General features: G+C 41.0%; 1 protein-coding gene across 6 annotated transcripts in view; it reads left to right on the plus strand.

Annotated features, from left to right (window-relative positions):
• THADA (THADA armadillo repeat containing) overlaps positions 1-25,130 on the plus strand; it is a 335,542-nt gene that overhangs the window by 143,231 nt on the left and 167,181 nt on the right. The gene's annotated exons all lie outside the window — the stretch shown is intronic.

The raw sequence follows: 25,130 nt of genomic DNA on the forward strand, positions 1-25,130 counted from the left end.
TTGCATTCAGTGTAATGACATTTGCCAGCTTCTGATCACCTTTTTTGTTTTGGATCAAAGGCCTCAATAAATAGGCCTCTGAAAAGTACTGAAATTTTCTTATGAGATATTTCTGAAGTCCTGTCAGCTTTAGTTACCTTTTTACCTTTCTGCTTCCCTTTTGACGAAACAGCACCTTCATTTTTATATATCTGCCAAAAATTGAAATAGATTTAGAGCAGAAGGATGAAATATAACCAACTGAAGAGAGTGTACTTGTTATTTATGTGGTGTCCTGGGTTCCACTTCCTGGTTTCGCAGAGCTGACTGATGCACTTTAATGTGAGAAACCATTAAACACGAGATTCTGGTGTGTGATTGCTGTAGCCATTTGTTTGCACCAAGCCTGGCTGTGGCTGTGTTATCTGTGATCACAGAGATGACTCACTCAGATTGGTTTTTGTTTCCTGATACACAGAGTTACCAGCCTCCCATATCCAGCATTTGGTGATTCATTTGAGGAATTTGGGTCATAAATTTTACTTTCAGGAGCATTTAAAAATTGTACTTTCACATATAACTGGAAAGAGCTAAAAAATATTTCAGAAAGTTGATGGTGGGGGGAGGCCCATATATAGAATGACAGCGTACATTAAAAACAAAGATAGGCTTTAGAACTTCATCATCCTGTGTTGAAAACATTCAGTTTGTGGAAGGTTATCATCAGTCAGTCTGACATATGTTACATCCTAGAAACCAGAAGTTATAACTTTGAAAGTATCCTTCCTGTTATTTATTAGTTTACGTATAAACAGAATGCTTATACTACTACACCTATATTCAGAGCACTTTGATATGTAAACATACCACTTGAGGTGGGGTTCTCATAAATTGTGATTAAGTAGGCCTGGGTGGGACCTGAGTTTCTGCATTTCCCACAAACTTCCAGGTAATACTGATGCTGCTGGCCTGCCGATCACACTTTGAGTAGCAAGATTAAATTTGAGAACTTAAACATGATCAGAACCACAGAGAGAGAGATGATTTTAATAAACTGTACAGTAGTAGGGTCATACTTGGAACTTGGTTAGACTATTCGGGAGGTTTATTAGAAGTAGCTTTTGATCCAGGAATGCAGAGAACAGCAAGAAAGTATTCTGAGCAGAGAAGTCAGTAGGGAGCAGACCAACCTTTGCTGAGCCTCCACTGTTGGCCAAGCACCGAACTGGGCATTTTTCGTATAGAGACACCGAGAGAAAGTGTTACACCCTTCTTTACCTGTTGAGGAAACTGAGGTTCAGAGAGCAAGGCAGTTATAGAGTTGGAAGATGAAACCCAGACTGCAGGGCTTGTCAAGAGTGAAGGGTGTTCTTTTTCAATTACAGCAAAACATACAGCTCCCTTTTGTATATAGTATAGAGTTGTAGCTACACTGAGTAGATCCAAGAGCCCTGAAATTCATGCACCTAGGAGCCGTTCAGAGCCTACATCCAGTCAGTGAATCTGAGCGCAGGCTGAGGTCCCAGTGTGGAGGTTGTGCCCCGCCAGCAGTGCGATCTGTTTCTGACCTCACTCCTCCAGGGGTGGCGGTGGCTTGCTTGGGGGCACCCTTTCTCTCAGACTCGCATCTGTGGGATCGTTGCATGGGGTAATGGGTCCATCTATGGCCCAGGATAAAAGAAGGCTGGCTTTTCTTTCTTGAAAAGATAGTGAGAAGATCCTAATTCTAAAGTTAGAAAAGCCAGTTTGCAGTTTCATCAACCTACTGCCGGGACAACCTTGTACTACTCTAAAATGTCCACATCCCATTGGGGAGATGAACTATAAACAGATTTTTTAAAAATAGTGAATTTGGTAAAACTGCACACATTTGATTTATTGATAAACTACTTCTGAGAAAATTATTCATGAAGAAAGTGAAAGATTGATCAGAAAACTTGCCAGTCCAGGTGGTATCTGTGGTTCTAATCATGGTAAAGATTGGGCTGCGTTGACTTAGGATAAGCCAAATAGGTGGCTGTATGCACACAAGTGGATGGGCAGTGTTTTATTTTTGTTGCATTGCTAATTTTAATTCATGTTCTTGGAAGAAATATTAATCAGGCTCTCAGGTACTCTGAGTTTAGCTGAAGAGAAATTTTTTTTCGGCTAGTGGAAATATTACAAAGGTTGCTCTATCTATGCTAAAGTGAATCAGTTGTACAATGAGAAGATTAAAAGCTCAAATGACAACTTCTTATTTCCCTTTGAATTTACATATACTTACTTGCCATTTCCTTCCTCTATGAGGTGTTTGTATTACTTGTATCTTTGTCCCTCATTCCACATTTGGGAATCTAAGCTTATGTCTCTGTTAACTTAAATCTTAGAAATTTCTGGTTTGGATCTTCCACAGTTATGCGTGTGTGCAGCTACGATTTGTTGCATCATCTGGGATCAGAAATGATCATGTTAATTCCAGTGTTTTGTTTACAAGGTTTTTTTTTTAAAAGAATCCAGTGTATTTTATGTCCCCAGTAGGGTGCTGGATCCAGATCTTTTCCACGCAAAGATGATAACTTCACCTTAAGGCCATTCACCCTTTAGCTCAGAATCCACAAAGCGGAGTGACTCCTGCTTTAAAAGGGACCCCAACTAGCTCCCTGAATACAGTTCATTTGAGCCAACTTGTCTGGGGCCTTCTAGAGACCAAAATATCTCTGGATATACATCTTGGAATTTCACAAGCAAGTTTCGAGTTTGAATCAATGAGCAGTAGGAAACCAAATATGCCCCAAACCTAGATGATACAGCATGGGGTCCTGAACAGAGACTTGGTTCTTACTAAGCACTGCCACTATTCACTAGCTGTGACTCTTGAACAAGGCTCTGTACCCTCCCTGGACCAGTGTGGCACCTGTGTGTGTGAGGCAGAAAGTGCCTTCTGTTGCAGAGAACTGAGGTCTCAGCATCAGACTCATTGCACTAATCCCCAGTGGGAGAAATACCTCCATTGCCTTCTATTCACTCTGGGATGCTTTTAAAAGGGTCTCCCACCCTCCCCCTTTTTGACTTATTTTCATGGCAGATGACTTTCAGTATATTTTTCCCCAACTTATTTCAATCATTTTTCACTTAAGGTAAATTTTCAGTGAAATCTGCTTTTCTTTTTCTGGAAAATTTTGAGATACAAATAACCATACAATCTTAATTAAACACGTGGCAGTGGAAATCACCCATAGCAACCTATGCAGTGGAAATTTTTTTAGTTGCGATATTAAAACATCTAGTCAACAACCAAAACAAAAATGGAAAAATATGCATTTTATGTATTTTAAAAATATTTCGTGGAACCTTTTGACTGTACCAGTCTTAGAAAGGAGGGGTTGGGAGTACAAAAACTAAGATGTAGGCCTGTTAAGCCAGTGATATTGGGAAATAACAGTGACTCTTGTTTTCTTTTCCTTGAAAGTTGCATAATGCAAGGATTATCACTTTACTCCTTACCCATGTTATGAAGTTGAAAGATCTTATTTGCCATAGTACAGAGTTGGGGATTTTACAGTAGACCATAGTTGGCTTCCACCTTTATTTGTGATTATAGTACTAGGAACTTTCCTCCCAGGCTGTACATTTCTATCTGTTATGTCTTCCCAGAATCCTTGTAGATAAGTAGAAGGCAGGTTTTGCTTTATAGAGAGAGAAATGAGACAGAAGGCTGCTGAGACACTGCTGGGAAAGAAGACATACCCACCTCCCTTTCTCTCTACCCCAGCTCCTAATCCTCTCTCCCCCTGAACAGCTCTACCATTAATTTAAACCTCTTATCTTGTTATTCATCATTATTGTATTTTATTGTAATTTATATGCTCAATGCTTATTCCTTCCAAATAAATTGTAATCTCTTTCCATGGTGAAGCAGCTGTGGATTTTGTGGGTTTGTTTTTCCTTTTTGGTACCTTTTTCTGCCTAGCCCCAGTTTGGTCTCAGAGACTGAATTATTAACCCCAAAATGAAACTTTGAAACGAGACATTTTGTGTCTTAGCAGATCTATGTATCTATGAAGTACTTAAGGGACTCCTAGTCCTACAATATTGGAGCCATATTTATATCCCACTGGTTACTGGTTATGTAGAAAGGAGGCTCAGCCCGTTTTTGTGTTTTTCCTTACCTTTGAGGAATCTTGTGTTCTAACGTGAGCTCTGACATTTGCTTTTGCTTTGACTTCACCTCTCTGACCCTCAGTTTCCTTTTCTGTCAACTGAAGGAAAGTTGTGCTGTATGCTCATTCCCTTCAGTCGTGTCTTACTCTTTGTGACACTATGGACTGTAGCCTGCCAGGCTCCTCTGTGCATGGGCTTCTCCAGGCAAGAATAGTGGAGTGGGGTGCCATGCCCTCCTCCATGGGATCTTCCCAGCCCAGGGATCAAACTGGTCATGGTCTTCTTTGGCCTTATAAGCCTATGACCTGAGACCTTCCTGGACTCTGAACTGCTCCTCCATGACTGCTGTCCAGTCAAGAGATCTGGAGGCCCACCTTGCAGCTACCCTGCTGTAGGCTTTAGAGTGAAATGAGAGGAGCCTGGATTGACAGGAGGAGAAGGGGGTTGAAGAATTGTACACAAGCCAAAACTTGTGGGAAAAAGCCTCCCAGATTAACGTGGGGTGAGTAGGGGGCCCCTAGGTGCTTCAGACTGTCAGTCTGTATAATGGGGACAACACTGACTATAAAATAGCAGATAAAAGCCCCTTAGTTTGCTTGTTAAGAAAAATTCTAGAGAGAGGAAGGGGTTGATAGTATAGTGGTGATAGAAAGAGGACAGATTTTTTTTTAACTCCTGCTTTAGTTTTATCTCTACCAGTAAACTGGAAGGAAGGCCCTGAAGCCAGATGTAGGTGAGGTAACAGGAAAAGAATACTGTCTCTTCTGGATAAAGGCAAACCCATGGACCCAGATAACTTACAGCCTTGGGTATAGGTTAGCCTAGAACCAAGTCAATAATCTAGGGGATGTGTGGAATGAGAATGTTATCCTCCAAGCTTGCAGGAAAATTTCAAAAGAGAGAGGCATATTTTTATCAGTGACCAAACACTTGTGTTGATATTGGTTGATTCAGACTGGATCATCTGATACACGACTTGCAAGTACTTCATACTTTATTTGCTGAGAGCTAGTAAGGATTCCCAAAGAATTAGTCATGCCTGAGTCACCTCATTGTTTTGATGGGATTACGAGTCTGATAGATGAGGACAGTGCTGCTTTATTCAGCATTTGAATTACTTAAAATGAAGACAGACTAGACTGTGTGCTTGTTAGGTTTTCATACAACAAATATAATTGGTGATGGACTCAAATTCAAAACAGTCCTTAAGCATAGGAGTGACAAACAAATTCAGGCTTGTAGCCAGTGCCTTTATGAAGCATGGAAGGAAGGAGATGAAATTAAGGAAGTATACACTAGAAGTTTGTTTTGTTTGTGATGTGTTCTTAAGCTGGGTTTTGGGCAATTGGTTGTCATGTTATTCTCTAGGCACGGTTTTTTATTGGATGTATCTGGTGTCAAAATCATAGTTGAAAAATGTGATTTCATAGTAGTCTTAGAAAACTAGTTTGATGGCCTGAGACTATTAAGATAACATTTAATAGAGATACATTTCAGGTTCTGATTTTTTTTTTTTTAAGTCAAAATTACACATATATAGAATGAGAGCTGTTGGCTTCATAGCAGCTTTTATGAGAAAATCCTGGGGATTGGGTTTTCCTAGTGAGCCAGACATGACTGAGCGGCTTCACTTTCACTTTTCACTTTCATGCATTGGAGAAGGAAATGGCAACCCACTCCAGTGTTCTTGCCTGGAGAATCCCAGGGACGGGGGAGCCTGGTGGGCTGCCATCTATGGGGTCGCACAGAGTCGGACACGACTGAAGCAGCTTTGCAGCAGCAGCAGCAGTGAGCCCTGAGGAAGCATATGCCACAGTTGCTGCTTCTAGGTACTTGCGGCTGTAGTCCCCCTGAACTCTTCTGGTTAGACTAAACCCACATCATACTGCTATAATGTTACTGTGCTCTGGGCTTCCCATTTTAGGAGGGTCACTGATAAACTAATATTTATCCAGAGGAGGGTGACCAAGATGAGAAGGAAGCCAAAACATCTGGAAAGAGTTAGACTGGAGAAGACTAGTTAGAGGCAACGTGGTAATGGCCTTTGTGTAGCTGAGAGGCCACCATGTCACAGAAGGCACATAATTTCTGTTTTGTGCTGACGCTGGGAAAGTAGGAGATGGATTTCAGACTTTAATAGAAGGAAGAATTTTGTGAAAGTTTGCATTCTACATCAAGAGAACCAGCAGATTTCCATAATACTGAGCTGCTGGTCATTGAAAGTCATCAAGGAAAACTGATCACATGCTGTGTATATTTTGAAAGGATTTCTACAATGCATCTGAGGTTGGGGTGGATGACCAGCAAGGCGTCTTTTTGAGGTGTCTTGTTTCAGAATAGCTGAACAACCCAGCTGTAGATTCTAAATGTGCAGTGAAATGATAAACCTGCCTTTAAACCTGCAACATATTTTTTATTTGTACGTTTTTTATCCATGGGTTCTTCCATCAACCATTTGGGGTGTTATTCTTGGCATGGCCCACAGGTCATGATGGTCTCCTGAATAGTGCCCTCCAGCAGTTAATCCACTTAAATTTAGCTTCTAAGTCACTTCTATAACTTGGTTCTGGATAGTTCTGAAAACATTTTTTTTGGCCTATGGGCTGTTATGTCTGAAAAGGATTCCTTATTAATTTAATTATCTTTTGTGTGTGTGTGGTTGTATATTTTTCTCCATTCCAGATGCTGACCTAAGCCACATTTGTTTTCTGACAAGTACAAAGAACATCTGAGTCTTTAAGAAAAGTCAGAGATGCTTTTCTGAAGAGTGATTAAAATAGATAACTCTTTGTTGTTCAAATTTCCTGAATAATCTTCTTCAGATTGAGAAGGCTGTAAAGAGAATAAGGAAGTTGCAGATCCTAGCCCATTACTAGTAAAAATATTGAGAGTAAGGGCTTTCTGGTTCTGTTACTATAGCATTTCCTCCTGCTGGCCAGCCTAGAGGTTAGGGACTCCACACATCCCTTCAGTCCAGTTCAGTTCAGTTCAGTCACTCAGTCGTGTCCAACTCTTTGCGACCCCATGAATTGCAGCACTCCAGGCCTCACTGTCCATCACCAACTCCCGGACTTCACCCAAACTCATGTCCATTGAGTTGGTGATGCCATCCAGCCATCTCATCCTCTGTCGTCCTCTTCTCCTCCTGTCCCCAATCTCTCCCAGCATCAGGGTCTTTTCCAATGAGTCAACTCTTTGCATGAGGTGGCCAAAATATTGGAGTTTTCAGCTTCAGCATCAGTCCTTCCAATGAACACCGAGGACTGATCTCTTTTAGGATGGACTGGTTGGATCTCCTTGCAGTCCAAGGGACTCTCAAGAGTCTTCTCCAACATCACAGTTCAAAAGCATCAATTCTTCAGCGCTCAGCTTTCTTCACAGTCCAACTCTCACATCCATACATGACTACTGGAAAAACAAGTCCGCCTTGACTAGACGGACCTTTGTTGGCAAAGTAAGGTCTCTGCTTTTTAATATGCTGTCTAGGTTGGTCATAACTTTCCTTCCAAGGAGTAAGCACCTTTAATTTCATGGCTGCAATCACCATCTGCAGTGATTTTGGAGCCCAAAAAAACAAAGTCTGACACTGTTTCCACTGTCTCCCCATCTATTTCCCATGAAGTGATGGGACTGGGATGCAATAATCTTCGTTTTCTGAATATTGAGCTTTAAGTCAACTTTTTCACTCTCCTCTTTCACTTTCATCAAGAGGCTTTTTAGTTCCTCTTCACTTTCTGCCACAAGGGTGGAGTCATCTGCATATCTGAGGTTATTGATATTTTTCCTGGCAATCTTGATTCCAGCTTGTGCTTCTTCCAGCCCAGCATTTCTCATGATGTACTCTGCATATAAGTTAGATAAGCAGGATGACAATATACAGCCTTGACGTACTCCTTTTCCTATTTGGAACCAGTCTGTTGTTCCATGTCCGGTTCTAACTGTTGCTTCCTGACCTGCATATAGGTTCCTCAAGAGGCAGGTCAGGTGGTCTGGTATTCCCATCTCTTTCAGAATTTTCGACAGTTTATTGTGAGCCACAGTCAAAGGCTTTGGCATAGTCAATAAAGCAGAAATAGATGTTTCTTGGAACTCTCTTGCTTTTTCAATGATCCATCGGATGTTGGCAATTTGATCTGTGGTTCAGAAAACGAAAATCATGGCATCTGGTCCCACCACTTCATGGGAAATAGATGGGGAAACAGTGCAAACAGTGTCAGACTTTATTTTTCTGGGCTCCAAAATCACTACAGATGGTGACTGCAGACATGAAATTAAAAGACGCTTACTCCTTGGAAGGAAAGTTATGACCAACCTAGATAGCATATTCAAAAGCAGAGACATTACTTTGCCATCAAAGGTTCGTCTAGTCAAGGCTATGGTTTTTCCTGTGGTCGTGTATGGATGTGAGAGTTGGACTGTGAAGAAGGCTGAGCGCTGAAGAATTGATGCTTTTGAACTGTGGTGTTGGAGAAGACTCTTGAGAGTCTCTTGGACTGCAAGGAGATCCAACCAGTCCATTTTTGAAGGAGATCAGCCCTGGGATTTCTTTGGAAGGAACGATGCTAAAGCTGAAACTCCAGTCCTTTGGCCACCTCATGCAAAGACTTGACTCATCGGAAAAGACTCTGATGCTGGGAGGGATTCAGGGCAGGAGGAGAAGGGGACGACAGAGGATGAGATGGCTGGATGGCATCACTGACTCGATGGACATGAGTCTGAGTGAACTCCCGCAGTTGGTGATGGACAGGGAGGCCTGGCATGCTGTGATTTACGGGGTCACAAAGAGTCGGACACAACTGAGTGACTGATCTGATCTGATATGATCCTCTGCCTTTTCTAAAACCAGCTTGAACATCTGGAAGTTCATGGTTCACGTATTGCTGAAACCTGGCTTGGAGAATTTTGAGCATTACTTTACTATCGTGTGAGATGAGTGCAAATTGTGCAGTAGTTTGAGCATTCTTTGGCATTGCCTTTCTTTGGGATTGGAATGAAAACTGACCTTTTCCAGTCCTGTGGCCCCTGCTGAGTTTTCCAAATTTGCTGGCATATTGAGTGCAGCCTTTTCACAGCATCATCTTTCAGGATTTGAAATAGCTCAACTGGAATTCCATCACCTTCACTAGCTTTTTTCGTAGTGATGCTTCCTAAGGCCCACTTGACTTCACATTCCAGGATGTCTGGCTCTAGGTGAGTGATCACACCATCGTGATTATCTGGGTCGTGAAGATCTTTTTTGTACAGTTCTTCTGTGTATTCTTATTGCTAAATTCCATGAACCTAGAGGACGGGATTAAAGGTTAGGAGTTTTCCCTGTACCATCCTGATCTGTTAACAATGGTCTGGTGAAAAAAGGCACCTGCCATCCCATTAATGTGTAGAAACCCTGATTCTGGTTTTAGTGATGTGACTCCAGGCCAGGCTTTGAGCAAGACTGTCAAGGTGCAGATGTTCGTTCCACTCAGGGCTTGCTTGAGTACTCAGTGTTCCTCTTTGCCTGTAAGCCAAACTTGTGCCCACCCTTTCCTTTCATACAAATGTGTAAATGACCCCAGTCATTACCTTCCTTGGGACTGATGTTGTATTACACAGGCATACATTTTTAATTAAAGTGGTGAATCTAGGTAATGGAATGTGGAGCCTTACATAAGGGAGGACCTAAAAGTAGAGTTGGAACGTGGTTTCCTGTTGCTGGTGAAATCCCACTTTGGGCAGCTATCTACTTGGTCTCCTTTTGACCATGGCCCTGCCTAGCTAGTGCTTGATTTGGAGGGCTTTTGTTTTTTTGCTCATGGCCTTCTGAATTTCCAGATTCCACCCAGGGGTAGCTGAGGTTCGGTGTGTGGAATGAAATCCTAGTTTCTGTATTGTGGGGCTCTTTTGCAGAGAGTTCTGGCATAAAAAGATACTCTGTCATCTGTCACTGATTTTTATCTCTCAGTTCCTAGAGAGGGGCCTGGCCAACTTCTCTCTCTGGTGCCAGATCTCTTTAAGACCATTTTTTAAATATGTTTTTGAGCAGAAGGAATGAGGAGTTCACCTCTTGTGGAATGCATTGACAAAGCAAGCTAGAAAAACAAAACTTGTAAGGACCAGCTTTTCTGCAGCATTATCTGTTACTTCAACAGGCCAGTTCAGGTCATGTTAGAACAAGTGATTTGATCTGCAAACAGCCTCATTCTTAGGTGAAATTTCTGACAATGATGATAATCCATGGCCTATTGATGCCATTCACTCTCAAACTTAGAACCCAATCAGTTAATAGATTAACCAGGTAGTTGTTAAACATCCATTGTATACCTAGCTAGCATGAGGTCCTGGGTAAGATGTGAAGAAAAGGAAAAAGGTCTTCATTCTTGAAGAACTTATGATCTAGCTAGTGAGATAAAACCCACACTTGGGAACCTGACCTGCCATACTGCGCCTGTGTGTGTGGGCACGTGCACGTGTGCATGCTCAGTCATGTCTGACTCTTTGTGATCCCATGGACTGTCGCCCACTAGGCACCTCTGTCCATGGAATTCTCCAGGCAAGAATACTGAAGTGGGCAGTCATTCCCCTCTCCAGGGGAATCTTCCTGATCCAGGAGTCGAACCCGTCTCCTGAGTTTCCTGCATTGGCAGGCAGATTCTTTACCACTGGGCCAGCTGGGAAGCCTGTGAAACACTTAACTATGTGGCAGGTACACTAAGGATTGAGGGCCTATAAGCAAGAGGGGAGCACCAGTGGGTTGGAGCAATTCAGGGGGCTTTCCCTAGTAGCACAATAGGAAAAGAACACAGGAATTCAGTGTGCCATCAGAGGGACTTTTAGAAATCTCCCAGGCAGGTTCGTAGCTCTTATGAGAGGAGAAGAAAGTCATGCTGTCCATTCTGTAGACAGTGAGATCTAACAAGGGGAAGGTTGTGACAGAGTTTTGTGATTAATAACTTGGAATTTATCATAAAGAGCTTCACTTTGCTTGAATCATGGGTGACCCAGGAAATTCACAATATAAATGGTTTGCTACTTAACAGGAGAAACCATCCACAGTGAATCTTTGGCAACTTCAATTATGAACAGGATTTTCTCTAGGTGTTCCATTTCCAGGTCTTCTGCAAATAATGAATAGTAATGGGTAAATTAATACAAATATCAGATCAGATCAGATCAGATCAGTCGCTCAGTCATGTCCGACTCTTTGCGACCCCATGAATCGCAGCACGCCAGGCCTCCCTGTCCATCACCAACTCCCGGAGTTCACCCAGACTCACGTCCATCGAGTCAGTGATGCCATCCAGCCATCTCATCCTCTGTCGTCCCCTTCTCCTCTTGCCCCCAATCCCTCCCAGCATCAGAGTCTTTTCCAATGAGTTAATTCCTCACGTGAGGTGGCCAAAGTACTGGAGTTTCAGCTTTAGCATCATTCCTTCCAAAGAAATCCCAGGGCTGATCTCCTTCAGAATGGACTGGTTGGATCTCCTTGCAGTCCAAGGGACTCTCAAGAGTCTTCTCCAACACCACAGTTCAAAAGCATCAATTCTTCGGTGCTCAGCCTTCTTCACAGTCCAACTCTCACATCCATACATGACCACAGGAAAAACCATAGCCTTGACTAGATGGACCTTTGTTGGCAAAGTAATGTCTCTGCTTTTGAATATGCTATCTAGGTTGGTCATAACTTTCCTTCCAAGGAGTAAGCGTCTTTTAATTTCAAATATAGTAGTATTTAAATTGTAAAACATTTTAATCACGTTTTCCCTTAAGAAGCCTTTATTTCCTGAGTCTTAATTGTTGTCTCAAAAATTATAACCAAAGTGCTCAGCAGGCATTTTTAATGCTGAATTGAAGATTTGAGAGGACCAAGCCCCAAATGCCAACTAATTGGAAGTCATCTTCTCCTACATGATAGAGAACATTTTAGGATCAAAACTGTATGTTTTTCTCTTTAAGCAGAAAAGTCCGAATTAAGGAATAGAGTATGAAGGTAAAGAGGAGTTACAGTAGGCTTAAAATGAGCACAAGGAGAATGAACGACATGCCGTGTTTTGATTATCTTTCTCTGATTGGAGCAGTGTTTTCCCCTCCCTCTCCTCTGGACCTTGACCCTTACCAGTCTATTTATAATTTTCTTGTTTTAATCAAGCTGCAGTAGTCACATCAGTGGCACCAGATACATTCACCCTCACATCTCTTGACTTTCCCCTTGTGTCTTATTTTCCTCACTCACCTTGAGCGTTGAGAGTCCTGACTTCTCGTCTTGCCCCTCCTCCACACAGCAACAAGGGCTCACTGCTTCACCATTTATTCTTGTCTTTCCCTTTCTTCTGTAAGTGCTCTTCATCTCCTGGTTGTCCAGCCACTGCACGTATTTGCTGAGGGCCTCCTTTGTGTCGTTGCCCAAACCCAAGCCCCCTACTTTCATCAGCTCTTCTTTACAAGAGAAAATGGAATAGCCCATCAGGCATGGACTCTCTCCATGGAGACACCCACGTTACCCACCACCATAGTTCCTTCTCTTGTTTTACAGCCAGGCTCTTGGAAAAGGTGGTCTGTGTTTACAGTCTCCATTTCCTCCCCCTCTTATTCATTCCTTCAATCACTGCAGCCCAGATGCTTCTTCCACAACTTCACTGAAGCTTCACTGACAAAGGTTGAAATAGGAGTGCCCTCTTCATTACAAAAGCCACTGGATGCTTTTCAGTCTTTAGCTTTCTGGATCTTTCTCTGGTATTTGACACTCTTGTGCACTGGCTTTTCAAGACGCTCTTCCTCTGTGGCCTTCTTTGGCCTTTGTTTCTTCCTTGTCTTTCAGGGCTCCTTCCTCACGCTGCCTCCCAAATGCTGGTGCACCTCTTTATCTTGTTCTCCACTCTTTTCTTTATTCACTTTACCTGTATGGTACTTCTCCGGCTGGCAACTCACATATGTTGATGAGTCAGTCCTAGATCTAGAATGCATATGAAATCATAGACTCAACTTTCTGTTGGACAGCTCCTTCTCTATGTCCATAGATATTGAAAAGTCAGCAGTTTCCCCCAGGGAGTTCCTCTGCACACTGAGGTTTGAACAGCCATCTCTTAGGGCCTAGCACAGTGTCCACACACTCCCTCTGGCTAGCTGGAGTCAGAAGACTTCTTTGAAAGGGAACAGAACTCAGGATATTATGGAGTATCCTTCCAGTATTACTGACTGTGTTCATATGAACTCAGTAACAAAGGAAAGTTGGTTTAAAAAATCATTGACTTTTGATATCCCACCAGTAAGTTTGAAATGGTCTGCTTTTTTCCTTAAACTGATGATCATCAGTTTGAGGTAGCAAGTGGCAGCTGTTGGTAACTTTCTTTGGAAATGAAAAAGTTAAGGCCCAAAGGAGTGAGCAGAATGTGTTCACAGTCAAAAACTGATTCATTAAGGAGTCAGGGATTTACCTATTTATTTCTTTACTCAGCTGTAAGCATGTGTCTGGCATGGTAAAGGGGAGCATCAGAAAGATAAGAGTTTTGGCAAAATGGGATGTCCTTTGTGCCGTGTTGCCTCTTTGTCCCTATCATCTTTGCTCTAATTTTTTCCATATAATTAGTGATAAGTGATAATAATTAGCAGATGTTTACTGTGAGCTAAACACTGAATGCATACCAACTCATTTAATCATCATGACAGCACTCTGAGGTCCCTAACATTATTATTCCCATCCTACATCCTACAGAGAGGGTAAGTTGGGCAGTGGGAAGTTTAGAAATGTGCCCTAGGTCAGGGTGCCCAACCCCCAGGCCACAAACCAGTACGTTCTGTGGCCTGTTAACAACCGGATTGCAGGAGGTGAGTGGCAGGTGAGCCAGTGAAGCTTCATCTGTATTTACAGCCACTCTCCATTGCTCATGTTACCGCCTGAGCTCCGCCTACTATCAGATCAGTGGCAGCATTTAAGAGTACAAGCCCTACTGTGCTTGAATCATCCTGAAACCACCACCCCAAACCACCACCCCACCCCCGCCCCAGTCCATGGAAAAATGGTCTTCCACGAAACTGGTCCCTGGTACAAAAAAGGATGGAGACCACTCGCTGCCCTAGGTCATACTGCTCTGAAGTGCTAAGGCTAGTATTTATTTGAACCAAGCAATATGGCTGCAGAACCTGTGCTCTTTGCCACTCCCTTAACTACGCTGGCACTGAATACTACAATTCACTCTTTTGCTCCTCTGTTTACAATGCTCCATCTGTGGGGTGTGACGAGCTAGTTCTCAACATGCCAAAATTAACTTGCCATTAAATAACAAACAATTGGACTTACTTTGCTTTCTTGAGAGATCTCTCCTCTGAGCTTCTTGGGCATTGCTCTAGCAGTGTTCTCTTCTTCTAGTCTGAAATCAGTAGAAAAGGAGGAAAAACCTGTTAAGCCCAAGTGATTGTGACAGGTTGCTGAATAAAACTGGCTCAACTGAATTTCTGAGATTCTTGAGAAACTGAGAATTTCTTACAAAAGAAATTGTCCTTATAATAGGGAATCGAGGGTCATTGCACAGTTATAAGTGTCTTAGCAAAGGAAAAATGTGTCTTGAGGCTAAGAAGCATAAAATCTTCATGAGATTATGTATGGGCTGCTACTTAGGCATACTTTTTAAATAATTAGAACGTGTATTTTCCATCTGACTTTACCTAAGTTTTTACTGTTAAAACTTAACATAATTTTGAAAATCTTCAGGGTTGTTGAAAGAGTAAGAAAAAAAAATATTAACAAGCATTTATATAAAGAAGTTGAAGTTTATAATATACTTTCATACACAGAACCTTACTAGATCATCCTCCTTTTACTCTCTTAGAAAATAGTATCATAATGATATCAATATATGTTGAAATTTTTAAAAATTGCCAATGTTTTCTTATGTGGTAATCCTACACTTGAAAAGGAGCCTTAAAAGGCAAGTTTCAATCAGTGAAGTGTTCAAATTACTGAATATTATAAAATGAAAGTTTCAGTACTCCAAATGGTACATAGTAAATTTAGGGAACTGCTTTCTAATGGGTAGGCGACAGTAGCCTCTGGTTACCGTATTAGTTGACATGCCACACCGTGAAGCCTCTGAGTCGGATTGAAATCCCCCTTTATTCATCAGTTTTGTATTTTTCACGTGCGAAGTACCACTTCCTTTCTTCACCAACCAAAGGTTAGTCACCAAACCTGCTGAAGGGCACACTGAGAGTGGGATGTGTGAGACGTGCTCGGTGACTTGTGTTCTGTTTTGTTTTGCATCAGGGAAAATTCCTGGTTTGGGATATTTATGTCCTGGCCACCAGTCCCCAAGAGACGGCCACATTTCTCCCAAGTTTCAATGAAACTCTCAGTCCCAGAGGTAAACTTCAGCTCAGCCTCAGTCTGAATAATCGCAAAATCAAAATTAGTCAGGCCCACGTGAATGAGATTTTCTGTTTGGCCTATACAGTGTCCAGAGCATTAGCAACATGCCTATTTGTATGAAGGGTGATGCTATTGTCAATAAGCCTGCTCCTTTTTGATAATTGCAGTCATACAGGAAAAAGCCATCTGTTTTGATAGAAACTATGGAAATATATCTAGGTAGCCAAGGAAAAGCTGGATTGTTACTAAAGGATGTGTCACACCAACGAGAAAATAATTTACAAAGCAGTGTGTAGAAAATATTTTCAAACACTAAACAAGTGAGTCTCTTAAGCTATCCTTTTGCGTGATGGGTGAGTGGTGCTTGTTTGTTTTTTGCTTGACTGATTATTCATTTTTTTTTCCCCAGAAGAATCTCTTTTCTTGTGAAGTCAGAGTTTAAGGCTCAGCTTCTTTTCAGCTTGAATAAAATGAAAAGTAAAATTCTTCTGTTACTAAGGGTAACCTACATAAGTCTTGTGAAGAGAAACTTAAATGTAATTCTTGCTTTCTAGCTGAGCTTCAGTGCCATATAATTAATAAATTCAGTCACTTCTTACCCCCGCCTTTTTTTTTTCTGCATGATTTAAGACATCAGAATTTAATTCATAGCCAGAATGAAAACCGGACTTAGGAAAAGCTTGAAAAGACTAGAGAGGGATTTGCATTCTGTTGCATGGTTGAGCACGTCCCTAAAGTAGCAGCTTTAGAGTGTCGTGTCCTGCTAGAATTCCCCGTAGAACACTGGCCAGCAGAGCAGTCTCCTAATGCCCTCCCCCTGGTCTGCACCACTGGGGACTGTCGTGAGGGCCCAGGATCTGAACCGAGGGGGCTTCACAGGATTGCGCCACCGCCTAACAGAAGGGCTAGTCTCACTGGGCAGTCTGTGCTCTGGTTCATCAGCCCCAGGCTGTGGGTTTTGGAGTTGGCCAGCCACCCTGGCTCAACTTTGGATAAATATTCCCGGGTTCTATGTAGGAGGGGGAATTCAAAGCCCTGTTTTTCCCGAGTCCTTCCACAACCAATCCACAGCATGTTATGAGGTCTGAGTGGAGTGGCCGTGTTTGGAGGGGTTAGAGAACATGTTCTGCTCCTAATTAATATGTACACCCATACTCACACAGAGAGCCAGATTTTAACCCACTTTATTCACCCAGACCAGCTTCACCCCCAGTGTAGCTGAAACCTGTATGGAATGATTTGAGAGCAGTGCCTTTTACCCACCCAGCTTTCTCAGATACCTCTTCCCTTTTGAGCTGAATCTTGAAGTTTTACAGGTAGTCTTTTATTCATTAAGTATATGGGTTTTGTGCTCAGTCACTCAGTCATTTCCGACTCTTTGTGACCCCATGGACTGTAGCCTCCCAGGCTCTGCTGTCCATGGGATTTTTCAGGCAAGAATACTGAAGTAGGTTGCCATTTCCTTCTCCAGGAAATCTTCCTGATCTAAAGATCAAACCCACGTCTCCTGCATGGCAGGCGGATTCTTTACCTGCTGAGCCATTGGAGAAGCTCTAATCCCTTCTAAAATGGACATCTCATAGTGAGATATAACACTTTAGGGTATTAGTGGTCATTTAAACCATAAAATGAATTATAATGTTCAAGTTTCTTTGATTTTGACAGGAAGAGACATCGGTTGGGTGCACTCTTAGAGCTGGGATAGGGCCAGTGGTGGCCATAGGGTGTAGAACCTGGGGCGAAAACAGATTGCACTTTGCCTGGGTGGGGACCACAGTGGCTTCTTCCCCATTAGAACTCGCTGCCATGCATTTCCTGAAACAGGGCATCCTATTTTCTATTTATGTCTCCTTGCTGGCAGGGAAAGACTTGGAGGTCTTTTTACAGCTTTGACTGTTCCTCACCTCTTCTAGTTGTGGTTCCATTTCCATTCCAAGATGAAAGCTCGTCTCTGTCCCCTCCCAGAATAATTCCAGGCAGCAGAACACAGTGAATCCTTCCAGATAAAAGACCTGCTGATAAGATACCAGATTGTTATCAGAGAAGCAAAGTGAGGGGAGTCCCTGCCATTAATTACCTACTTACAGCTTTGTTTATATCCTGTTCATTTGGAGGCATGTTTTCCTTGGATAGTTTCTTGTCTGTATTCTGAACTGCCGGCTGATGTTTGTAAGAATCCCAAAGGTCAGGGAATAGTGAGTTCCTTATATTCTGAAAGGTTTAATGGCAAGGAAGAGAATATCAGAGTTTCTATCTTCCACCTGGAAGGAAATGGACGAATGCTTGGTTTGGGTGGTTCTTTCCTCACCTCAAGCATACAAGTCCTAGTGTGCTGAATGAACTCTGATTTTGTATACTTCTTCAAGAGGTTACCTGGAAATAGAATGACATCTGTCTCTGTGAAGCCATGAATATTAACTAGTGAATGCCTGGATATCTAGATACTGAAGCCAGAGTCTAAAATGCTCTAACCTTGCTTGGTGAATGTGCTTAATGCCACTGAACTGCACACTTAACAGATGCGTAAGTTTTGAACCAGCCCATATTTGGGGTCTCTTGCCTCCTGAAATGGTCCACACTCCGTGGAATTTGTTTCTCCCAAGTCCGTTCTCATCTTTTGAGATGGACCACATTCTGTCTGTGGAATGTGTATCTCTCTACATAAATCTATTTCTTACCTTAAAAAAAAAAAAATGTGTGAGTTGTATGTTACGTAGATTTTTGTTGCTTTTGTTGTTGTTTAATCACTCAATTGTGTCCAACTCTTTGTGACCCCATGGACTGTAGCCCACCAGGCTCCTCTGTCCATGGGATTTCCCAGGCTAGCATACTGGAGTGGGTTGCCATTTCCTTTTCCAGAGGATCTTCCTGACGCAGGCATTGAACCCATGTCTCCTGCATTGACAGCCAGTTTCCACACTGCTGAGCCACCAAGGAAGCCCCCTATGTATATTTTACCACAATATAAATGAGTGAATGAATGAATGATACTTGCTTCCCGGGAGCTCCAGTACTTCGGACACAGATGGAAATACCACAGCTTAAGAACCGTGTGACTAAAGCACAGAGAACCTTAAAGAACACAAGATAAAGAGACTGTTTTGCTGACATCATAGGGACATATTGGCAACTCTGGAATTGGAGAAGAGCCCTGTCTTGAAAGTGATTGATTCTAAACCACTCTAGCCACCCTCTTTCCACACATGTAACAAAAGAAGGGAATGGGGTCTCTTGGTGGCCAGAATAGCAGCATCTATTGCTCAGATTCTCAAATAGTGGCATTGAAATGCCCAGTGACCAGAAGTAGTGTTAAGTTAATGTCATCTGCAAAGCTCCTTGAGTGGCCAAGCATGTGTTTCTTCACCAAATCAGACTCAAGCCTGACCTTATATCTTCCTGTTAGGCTGTGTTGGTCCAACTAATTTTGGTTGTAAGACTGACTTTTGACCAGTGATTTAACCAGTTCTTTTAGCTTCACTGGTCATGGTGATTCTTTTGGAGGACTAGACTCTTCCCTTTTTAAGATTTTTTAGTTTTATTTTTGCTAGACCAAGAAACTTCTCTAACATTGCAAACATGTTACCCGGTGATACAGCTGAAGTGTGATTTCCGCATGGAAAAAGAAAGTATGAAAACAGCTCTATTGCAAATCAGGAAACTTTTTTTGTTAAGCCTGAAAGCCCTGAACTCAGAATTCTGACTAAAAGGTGCTGCTTTTTTCCTGTGTGTGAGAGAGAGAGTGCTTATTCTTACACTTATTTGAAGGTAGTTGTGAACATTCACCATGGTTTCGCAATACCTTTTTTTATATTTAAATTTAGTACTTTCCTTTAAAAAGGTAAGAACCTATAGGAATTGAGGAAGAAACTAAGGTAAATTTAAAATATTAATGCTCACTTTGAATAAAACCAGTAAAAGCATGCCCTGACATTCTCATACATAAGACAAATTTGAATTCAAAAAAGAAAAAGTTTTCTTTCAGGAAATAAAGATTTTACCAGAGTAACATGGATAGATAAAGCAGTATGTTGTGAAAAGTGCATCTTAAAAACCTCCACTTTAAAAAATAAGATTCTTTACTTGAGAAACCTATATGCAGGTCAGGAAGCAATAGTTAGAATTGGACATGGAACAACAGACTGGTTCCAAATAGGAAAAGGAGTATGTCAAGGCTGTATATTGTCACCCTGCTTATTTAACTTATATGCAGAGTACATCATGAGAAATGCTGGGCTGGAAGAAGCACAGGCTGGAATCAAGATTGCGGGGAGAAATATCAATAACCTCAGATATGCAGATGACACCACCCTTATGGCAGAAAGTGAAGAGGAACTAAAAAGCCTCTTGATGAAGGTGAAAGAGGAGAGTGAAAAAGTTGGCTTAAAAGCTCAACATTCAGAAGACGAAGATCATGGCATCCGGTCCCATCACTTCATGGCAAATAGATGGGAAAACAGTGGAAACAGTGTCAGACTTTATTTTTTTGGGCTCCAAAATCACTGCAGATGATGACTGCAGCCATAAAATTAAAAGACGCTTACTCCTTGGAAGGAAAGTTATGACCAACCTAGATAGCATATTGAAAAGCAGAGACATTACTTTGCCAACAAAGGTCCATCTAGTCAAGGCTATGGTTTTTCCAGTGGTCATGTATGGATGTGAGAATTGGACTGTGAAGAAAGCTGAGCGCCGAAGAATTGATGCTTTTGAACTGTGGTGTTGGAGAAGACTCTTGAGAGTCCCTTGGACTGCAAGGAGATCCAACCAGTCCATTCTGAAGGAGATCAGCCCTGGGATTTCTTTGGAAGGAATGATGCTAAAGCTGAAACTCCAGTACTTTGGCCACCTCATGTGAAGAATTGACTCATTGGAAAAGACTCTGATGCTGAGAAGGATTGTGGGCAGGAGGAGAAGGGGACGATGGAGGATAAGATGGCTGGATGGCCACTGACTCGATGGACGTGAGTCTGACCGAACTCCTGGAGTTGGTGATGGACAGGGAGGCCTGGCGTGCTGCAATTCATGGGGTCGCAAAGAGTCAGACATGACTGAGCGACTGAACTGAACTGAATGATTTTGTCAGATTAATCATTTGAATAGTAAATGAAATACTTGAAAGTATGTAAGGGAGTGGAGAACTTTTCTGTCCCTCATACAAACTGGTGATACAGATTATAAACTAAATGATTCCAAATTTCACCAATGTACTGAGGATCCAAATATTAGCATTTGTACCCTAAGCCATAGAAATCTACTGAGAAAATCATAAAAATGAACGGAAGTGATCTAGATTGTTTCATTTTCCTTTGAAATGTTGTTTGCATTAAATCTTAGCAACCCAGAAGTTAAACAGTATTGAATTTCACACATAGCACTGTATTTTTAATCTTAGGTTGAAGGTTATGTCCATGGCATGATTGAAGAATGATTCATACAGTTTGCACTTTTTTTTTACTGGCCAAGGAGGGAAATTGGGGAGTAAGGTGATACTGAATTGATGCTAAATTTATTAATTGAATTCAAATGGGAATAAAGAACATCACTTAATGATTTTATTTCTTTTTATATTCATTTGTCTACCCTTTGTAAAGATTCTCTTGAATGTTACTTATGCTTTGAATGCAATATAAAAATAGCTTTTGGCCACTAAAAGTAGCAGTGGATAATAGCAGTGATTTTTCTCCTAGTGAATATATCAAGTTGTGTCACAGCCAGAACCTTCAGTCACATGGACATATTGGAGGATGTGACCAGAGTTCTTTATTAACATGGTCCCCATCTTAAAATACAATTACCATGAAATTAATGTATTAAGCCTTAGTCACAACCTTAGTCTTAAGGAAAGACTTAAAGGTAATGTGACTCTCCTTATAATTAGTAAGCTAATTAAATGCTGGAAGGCTCCAACCACATTGTGATGTACCTTGCTTCTGAACAAAGATAACATCACCACTGAAACTGTATACTTGTAACACTAGTATTTTTTTCATTAGTGGTAGAGTATGTGGGTATGTGTGTTTATAATCTATTTTGTTTCATCTTCAAATTTTGCACAGCAGTTTCCATTGTGCATTCACTGGGACTGTGTTAAATAATAGTACACTAATTTGGTTTCTGTTCAGAATTCAGCATGATACAAATAAGGATGAGTTGAAAATTAACCTTTTCACTGTGGAATAAACAAATTACCAAAATAAGCACATGCACAAAAAAAGATGCTAGAAATCAGGTTCAATCTACTCAAGATGGAGGATAAATCTGTTTGACCTTAACCACATGAAAAATTCTAATGCTAAATGCAGTACTTATGAAAGCTGGCCCATTCTGCCATTGCTTGGTAGAATGGTGTGGGTTGTCAAGTATATGTAAGAGTTATTATAAAATTGTATTTCTTTTAGTATTTGTTATTGTTGTTCCATCCTATGGTGGTAAAAATGCTTTATAGTTGGGGCATGCTGGTTTTTTTAACTACCCTGGTCTCTGGGGTCAGTCAGACCTGACTTTGAATCCTGGCTTGTCCGTTCACTTCTTTTGTGAGCTTGGTCAAATCACTTACTGTCTCTGAGCCTGTCCTAGAAGAGCACGTGGAAGACTTGAAATACTGGTCCTGAAAAAAAGTTTCTAATTCTTACTCAGTTTATTGTTAGGATTTAAGTATTTATTGATTTGATTCTTGAAGAGAGCACAAGGAATGGGCCATTCTGGTCATAAAAGTTCAAAGTAAATATCTGGGCTTGTTTAATATGCAGAAGAGAAGATTTGGGATGTTTTGGAGGTGTGACTGGTGGCTCAAATGGGAGAACAAGATAGGGTGTGTAACTTAACTTTTCTAATGTATGTGAAATGTTATTCTTAAAAAAAATAGAATTGAGGTATAAGATAAACTGCACATGTTAAAAGTGTACAATTTGGTAAGTTTATACATTCATAACATCGTCCCCAGTGTCAAGATGGTAATCATATCTAGCACTCACAGAAGTTTCCTTGCGTCCCTCTGTGGCCTTCTCCAATAATCCCAGCCCGCCTCACCTGGCAACAGCTGTTCTGCATCACTGTAGATTAATTTGCATTTTCTAGAATTTATATAAGTGGAGTCATATGTATTTTATTTGTCCGACTTTTTCACTCAGCATAATAATTTTGAGATTAACCCATGTCATTACACATATAAGTAGTTTGTTCCTTTCTATCACAGAATAGTATCCCATTGTACAGCTATACCATGATTCACTTACATACCTGTTGAGGGACATTTTTGCTGTGTCTAGTTTTGACTACTACAAATAAAGTTGCTAGAAATATTCATATACAAGTTTTTATATGGATGTATGCTTTTTTTAGAGTGAACATCCAGAAGCGGAATGAGTAGCTTGTGGAAAATGGTGTACATTTTTTAACCATTTAAGAAACTGCCAAATTATTTTCCAAAGTGATTGTACCATTTTACATTTCCACCAGCAGAGGATGAGTTCCGCTGGTTCCACATGCTGGTCGACACTGTGTGTGCTTGGTCTTCCTAATTTTAGACACTGAGCATCTTTACACGTGTTTCTTTGCTATCCATGTATCTTCTTTGCTAAAGTCTTGGTTCAAAGTTTGACCCATTTTTTTTGTTGTTGTGGGTTGGTTTGATTTCTTCTCATTCAGACTATATTTTGGGCACAGGTCAAAAGGTTATTCTTTTAGGTATAAATTCATTTGTTTCCCTGGCATGTGGAACCAGAAAAACAAAATTAAGTTGTGACAAGAAAAGAGTGTAATTATCCTTAAGGAAGTACTTTTGGACTGTGAAATGAATGTGGGCACTGGGGCAACCAAAGGAGGATGTAAAACTTTCCCTGGAAGTGTTTAAAGATAGGGCTGGCAGTGGTCTGCTTCGACGCTGTAGGGAGGCTGATGTGTGACTCAGTTTACCTAATTTCTGTCTTCATTTGAGATAAGAATCTTTCCGGAGCAGATCTCTTACTAACATCTCAATATGCTTTGCTCATTTGTGCTATTTTTTCAGGTCAAAAAAGTACAATTTCTTGGAATTTTTCAAAACTTTCCATGTATTTCGTGGTTTAAAAAAAAATTCACTCTTACTGATTTTAGCTTAAAGTGATGCTGTGAAACCTGAGGAGGGTCACTCAGGGGTATTAATTAGCTTCAGCAAAAACAAATTGCAATCTCTGGAGAATAATCAGATTAAAAGAAACGCTCAAATTTCTCTCATCTAGCAGGAGCACAAATCACTGTTTTAGTTGATAGTACTGGAAAGATTCATTCAGGTCTCCATTGAGGCAAGGTAATTAACTAGATTCTGGAGAAGAGGTTCTACATGATTAAAGGAATTGGAGTTGGTTTAGCCCACGGAAGGGAAGAGTAAGGGGTGACTTAATGACAGGATTCCAATATAGCTAATGAAGGGTTTTCCTGTGTATAGAAAACACTGGTCATTTGTTCTCCAACTCCACAGAGGCTCAAACTAGAGAAAATTGGCCCCCAACTATAGAAAGATTGAGTGTGGTTTGTATTAGACATAAAACTTCTATTATCCGCATCAATATTGTTATGAGATTAAGCAATGGAGCAAGTCAAGAGAGGTCATAAAGATATTCTGAAATAAAAAAGATAGCTGTCTGCCTGGAATGTTTAAATGTCCATTGAATTATAGGATTTTGTTATTGAAGGGGACCTTCAAGATCACTTATTCTAATCTCCTTTTACAGATGAGGATGTGAAAGGACATTATGTAACTGGCCAACAGCCACATTTAGATACTCATATTTTAATTTGAGGATGTTTTAAAAGTAGTCTGCCTAACGAGGCAACAAAGGGACTGTGTAAGAATTTCTGCTTAAAAAAAAAAGAAGGAAGTTTCTGCTGAACAGTAGGTTTCACTCCACCAAAATAGTCACTTGAAGCTGATGACTATGTGTATTATTTTTTCCTAAGCCCATGAAGATCCTGCCAGTGTGCTGACCTGTGTCTCTTATCTTTAAAAATGTTAAAGATTTTTATTCTTGGACATTTTGAGCTTGTCTCTAAATAAATCCTCTACTTCAAAAGACTAGATGATTTGACCCAACTTGGCTAATATTGATAGAGGACAGCAAAGGACATTCCCACAGCCCTTGGGGAGCCTGTCCCAGTCTAATACAGGGTTCTCCAGAAATCTTTGGCCGCTGCCTGTGCTACAAAGACTACAATTTCCTGGACAGCTATTTCCTGGTGACTAATTTGCCTTCCTTAAAGATAGTGAGTTATACACGCTTGGGTTTTATGTTGTTAAACACTAGTTGGAGCAGTAGGAAACACATTTAGGCCACCAGTTTGTTGTGTATGGGATCTGCAAAAATGAGTTCTGACCATTGGGGTTAATGGGATAAATTGCTTATACCGGATTCCACATCCATTAACCACAGCAGAAATCGGCACAGTGCACTTTATTTGCTTGTGGATATTTTATTTGGTAACTCATCATTCTGTACATGTTCCCACTAGACCATCTAGAGCAAAAACTGACATGTGTATATAGTATTATATTCTCATTTCAAAGGATTTATGTGAGTCCTAAAAGTGAGATAAAATATTTGAAAGTGCCTTGCTCATGGCCTGATACCTGGCAGACATTCTAAATGTTCCCACTTTCCATTCCCTTTCTCTTCCTTGGGTTTTATATGGATAT

This window comes from Bos mutus, chromosome 11 (assembly GCF_027580195.1).
Source record: "Bos mutus isolate GX-2022 chromosome 11, NWIPB_WYAK_1.1, whole genome shotgun sequence".
NCBI classification, from domain to species: domain Eukaryota; kingdom Metazoa; phylum Chordata; class Mammalia; order Artiodactyla; family Bovidae; genus Bos; species Bos mutus.